Raw genomic sequence first — 6,476 nt, 5'->3', positions numbered from 1 at the left:
AAACGGGCGAATTAATTACTATATTAACACATACTCAAGTAAACAAGTGCTATAAAATTTAAATGACTACATTGGGAACTTTTATTCGGAAATAAAACTGGGAGACTGATTCGTAGTACGCTTTCATGAGAGTATCAAAATATATATATACTTAATAATAACATTCTAGAGTAGGTATCGTTAGCGTGTAGGTGAGTGTTGTCAGTAACCGCGATGGTTACATCAATAACTTCAATTAAATCCATTCGACCTTTGCCATAGACAAAGGAATTATTAAACCCTAGTGTTACAATTGTAAACGATAGGCTTTGGTTGTTGGTTTTGGACCTTTGCTACATATTTATAAGGTTGCTAAGAGAGAAGCATGTGAAATTGCCAAAACGACTTGCTTAGTTGGTATAAGTACGTTAACAGTATAAATTTCCCGCAGGAAAGCTATTACAACATGATAAATTAGGTACATAGGTATAACACGATAGACTGTTGTGTTTTTGGAAACAATTTGATTGAGTTTACGCGACGAAATCCCTATACCTTTATGGTATCTCGATTCAGTACTTATATATAAGAATTTTATAATGATTTTTAGTTTTTAATACATAGTTCGTGTTATTTATCTTTCACAGATTCATTTCTCACCCAATCTGACATAAAAATATCAAGATAACGTAATACTAGTTGATACTAGTTCTTAGCAGTTTACGTACATCGTTGTACAAATACGTTAATTACTATGTACACGGGGAAATAACTAATTAAAAACTCTTACTTATGCAATACCATTTTTAACTTTCATTACAAAACGCATTCGTTCAATTTTTCGACTTAAAAATTAACATTCCTAATAAAACCTCTGAATACAGGAGTACCTATTCCTAAGTATATTAGCTGAACCAATATGTGATGTTGCTAGATGCTTATACTTGAGGTTCACTTATATTATAAAGTAATTATTTCTTTTGTACAATAGCCCTGACAGTCGCTGAGCAACTCAAAGTCCTTAATTACAGAAAAAAATCAAGAGAAAGAAAATTATCACTAAAACAAGCTTACCCAGACTTGGTAGAGTATCTAAAACATCTTTCTTTTTTATTGCCGAGTAATGTGCATGTACTCAGAGACGATCTTAAGGGGAAGGCGAACCGGGCAACACTCTGGGGCCTCGCGCTTACGTAAGCCTTGTTGGGCCTGCATCAAGGACCTATTTTTTTACCTCTACTTTTAACCAACAAAGTCAGTAAACGAATTTGTTCAAATCGAGGCTTTTTTTGCTCCTGCGCGAAACCACGTGTCAGCTAAGGCCGACACTGGATGTATTGTTGGTAGAAAAAAACCATGGCTGGATTTCTGAGTCGCGTTCCAAGAATTGCTTACGCAGTAAAAAACATTTCTACATTTTAATGGCCTCACTGCCTATGGTTAGCCCATTACATTTAGACTACAGTTAAAGTCAGACATTTTATAACAATAAAAAAATCTATTTTCTTGGACACTTTGGATTGTCATGTCTGTTAGTTCCTATATCTACGCGGTGCGATGAAGTGGCCATTAAATCAATCAAGATACTTATTGGTAGAAAACATTGCACACTGACTCGTAGGTCTGTTGGTAGCGTTTATGGACTGGACGGAGAGGTTCCAGGTTCGATTTGTCGGAAATATTTATGTGAGTTTTTAATGTAATTAGTTCGGGAATGGATTATCTAATATGGTGTAGGGGGCAGGCGATGTTTGCAGAAACTAAATAATATATTTTCTGCAATATGAATAATAAGTCTGTGTTGCGATAAGCTGATGTCGGCCGTGTTGAATAGGACAATTCGGCATAAATTATTTCCCCTAACTTTTCATCTTATGGTTATTATTGAGCCTATAATCAAATCAGGGATAATACAACTCAATACGAATACCAACCCCTAGCAATTTGTGTTTCTCTCAATTTGAAGAAAATTTTATGTTTACCTACATATTTAGGGAGACGGCGGCAATACATTTTATTCTTCGTATCAAACACCATGGAAACTCTACATTATACAATGACAATAAATTCGTATGGACTTTTTAAAAAGAGTTACAATCAGTAATGGATAATTAAAAGAAATAATATGGCATTGATTAATGTTAAACAGTGTACCTAATTGACGTGAAATAATATAATAGATACGTAATCAACGATATATAAGTATGTACATCGTATTAGATTTGGCGTTCCGAACATTCACTGTGTTCAACTGAATTGAACTGTCCATCCATTGAAATTAATTTTCGTATGGTATCAATATTGATGCTTGTGGTTGTGTACGGAGTGGCGCTCATAATATAAAAACGCGGGTCTGAGTGCAAGCCTGGATGTGAATAAAAAATAATATTCAAATAAGTAAAATTATTCGTTGTTCAAGTGAATAAATAAGTTATAACAGTGACGTTTTGGTTGCCATTTTAGTTCAGATGTTGAACAAATACTTTATATGGACATTCGTGTATTAGAATATACGTAATAGTAACATACTGGTTACGTCAATGATAACAAGAGAAGTCGCGAATTAGAATCCTGGATATATGCCATAGAGTTTTAATGTGTTTCTTCACAAACCATAAATTGTATAATTCTGAAATTTAAATAAATGTATGAATATAATTCATTACTAAAATAATAATTGCCTACATTGTAGAATTAATAGACTAATTAAAAAATATTGTAATACTTTTTTATTAATTATAAATATCTAAGTGCTCCGCGTACCATTACAATTGGTTTGATCATTTCGCGTCTGTTACGCGTGTGCGTGACATCATCCAATTAATGTTGTATTAACGTTTTTTAGGGACCCGCACGTATATGGAAGTTCCGGAAACCTTAAAAAAGTTTGCCGCTTTGGAAGTACAAAACAAATTTTAAATATTTAAAACTATTAAACGGAGTGTGAGTTTTTTTAAGCAACCATAGTTTTAAAATTGTGTGACCGGTGTTTATGGCCGTTTCCCAATCGACGAATAAGTTTTATTCTCTAGTATGTGGCTTGCTTGACCACCAATAAATAGTAACAAAACCTAAATAACAAAGTGTTGGCCTAACACTGAACTCGCACTGAGACATTACAATTGGTTACAGTCACATAAGCCGCTGAACGAATTCAATACTTCAAATCGCCTATACACGTTAAGTTTTATTGAAACGTATGTGTATCCACGACTTTAATCCCCGATATCCCCGAAAAGGTAGGCAAACGCACCTGGTACACCCACTTTCCATCGTATCTATCTTAGGCTTCGAGTCGCCCTTACAGAGTAAGTGTGGAAAGTAAACAAGGTTTTCCGTAGAATAGGAACTTATATTTTAATAGAGTTAAGGCGAAAATTTCGTCATATTAAATTTTAAAGGCCGAAATATCCATGATTATTAATTATTTTTACGTTTTTCTTTCAACTGCGAGAACTAATCACTAACTAGACGTGAATTTAAATTCTTTACTTGCCAATACTTGTTTAGTTATCCAGATTAAAGGTGAAACAAAATATATGAAAATGGACCTTGAGGTATCGCCTTAACACGTTAGACAACCGTATTAGACTAGCACACATTGCTTAGTAACAGTACATTGTTATTTCATTCCAAATACAATAATTCAAAAAGATACATACTGTTACGCGGCCAGTTTACATTACATTATTAAAAAGGCTTTGTATTTGTCTATGCAAACCTCACAATCTATGCCGTCCCATGATGTAATATGAGCAATACGCCACTGAGGCAGTCAGGTCAAGGCCGCAAGCTGTCGTAGTTGTTATTGTACACAGTACGAGTACGGTTACCGCTCTGAGGTTCTGGGTTCGATCCCGGGTCGGGCTAAAATCATTATGACTGGGTATTTCCATCTTATACATTACTTAGTCGCAGCCCGGTGGAAGTTGGCGGTGTGATACCCCGCCGATGTGAGACTTGGAAAGCACAAAGAGTGAAGGATCAAAGAGACCAGATGTGTATTGCGCACACACTTGCGCCGTGACCGAAATTCGCCTTGGAGGGAATCAATAAAATCATCCGGTCACGTCATCGATTATATTTTACAATCAGTAAGTAAATACAAATAAAACAACATCCATAATATCATTATGTTTATTACATATCACAGAATCATTCCAATGTTCACATATTTCGACCCGAACATAAAATGGCAACAGTTGTCACTGCTTATTCTCTACAAATCACATTTTTACGATCACTAATCAAATTTCGGAAAGGGATGAAATCGGATTTTATGCACTTCTACTCGATTCTATAATAATAGCACTTTGGACCGTTGATTAAACGAAGATAAAAATGCAGTTTTTAAAAAACAATATAGTTTATAAAAGACATCACGCATTTATCTCCAAAGCGGTATGCAGAGGCGTAATCAAGGCACGCACTTTTCGCCAAGTGTGTTCCGTCCCATGACAGGACGCGGGCCTATCGCCATATCGGGCACAAATTGCGGATTCTGAGCTGATACTGAGCAACAAAACCCAAATATCACTGCCCGACCCGAGATTCGAACCCAGGACCTCAGAGCGCTGCCGTACCGTCCATACAGTACAACTACGCCACAGAGGCAGTCAATATAATTTGGTGTAGTTAATTTCGATATGATTATTATATGAATAATATCGGATAAAATTTTATGCGCAATATACATACATCAAATATTATTAAGCCTCATGAAAAACTGACGTAAATACATAATTAGGCATTCCGGTTTCATCCCTCGACAGCCGAGTTGATGTCAAACTGACAGCTGTCAATTTTGACACACCCAAAATTACGCTAAACTTAAAACTATTTAAATAATGATAGCAAAAATTAAGTTACATAACTTACTATTGCTATTTGAGAACGAACTACTTAATCTAAGAGGAAAGGTCCTTTAACGCGTCATTACCTACAATGGTTTTATAGAAAGCTGGTATTAATAATAACTACACGGAGAGGTTATACTTGCTATATTTTGTCTGCGGCTCCGTCCGCTTGGAAAAGATTTTCAAAGACATAATTTTTTGGGATAAAAAGTAGCCTTAACACAAGAGTAATGCAATTTCCTATCTATCGCTTCAGTAGTCGCTGACATTGTGTGCGAACACACAAACTCTTTAGCTTTATATGTTAATATAGATGATAGGAAAGGATTTATTTAATTCAAAAGTAATTGAGTTACGCAGTTGGAATTTTTATCAAATCTTGTGTTTATGAAACTAGACCGAGCTGCAGTGACGAAACTAACTTTCATAATGATTTTAGTGTTAAGATTCTGAGATGAAAGTGATAAGAATTAAAGTCACATTTACGTTCCTGATCATTACTTGATAAATCCTCTTCCTCGTATGTGAAGTTATTTTAATACCTCTTTTTCGTAACGCAAGATTTTTGGGGAAGCAAACCCTTTTGTATTCAAATCGGGATTTTTTTTTATATACAGACACTGATTTAGACACCTATATATTTTTTTAAATACGTATTTTATACATTTTTACAATTGGTTACTATAAGGCAAAATAAATTTATCACATTAGTTTGATCTAGACTCAGACTGCTTAGATCGTCTTGACAAGTATTTAGGACAATTTGGATAGAAAAAGATTTTTATATAGAAACGAAAAGGCAAAAACAAACAAACATACCAACAATAAGATATACTATTTAAAATCAACTATTTATACTATTGTAAATTCGGTTTGTACTATTGAATAGTCGTTTCCCGGAGAACCGGGAAGAAAGCTTTATAAGGCAAGTTGTACACAAGCGCGCGAACTGCGGCGTGTTTTTTGCCGCTGATTTTGGCGGTTTTACATCATCTCATAAGTTGCACTAGTAGCTGATAAGTATTGAAGCTGATATCTGGATAAATAACCTTTTAAAATATTATAGTCCTACTGGTAAGAAGTAGGTATATTTCAGATTAGAGACATGAAATAATCTAAATAAATAATTATGTTTTTTTATGAACATGGCAACGTGACCCTGTCGCACCTGATGGTAAGTGGAGTGGGGTTCAATAGAACGTCGACTGACGAGAGATTACCCCTCGTCAGTCGACACAATTATGCCGGCCTGTTTGAACCGGATATACACAGGCCGATCCCAACACTCGACACACTTACGTGGGTCACTATGGCGGGTTTTAACACCTTGTGTACGGTGGTCGCTATTCGGGCGGATATAAAATATATCCTACTAGCAAATATGACAATAAATAACAAACAAAATTGACCAGCTACTAGTACAATCTACATATATTATCCAATTATACTTCATTGTATTTAATTTACCCCAAATTTTCGACCACATGATCTCACAATGACTCAAACCTAAACATAAAAAAATCAGAGATCAATTATTAACACCGAAATCATCCAATTACCTCATAACACAACTCTTTACTGCAATGGCTGAAGGCAGTTTATCTTCCTTCGCACCATAGAGTTAATAATAACGGCCAATAT

The sequence above is a fragment of the Manduca sexta genome, chromosome 28 (genome assembly GCF_014839805.1).
Source record: "Manduca sexta isolate Smith_Timp_Sample1 chromosome 28, JHU_Msex_v1.0, whole genome shotgun sequence".
Lineage (NCBI taxonomy): Eukaryota > Metazoa > Arthropoda > Insecta > Lepidoptera > Sphingidae > Manduca > Manduca sexta.
Note: the sequence above shows the minus strand (reverse complement) of the source record.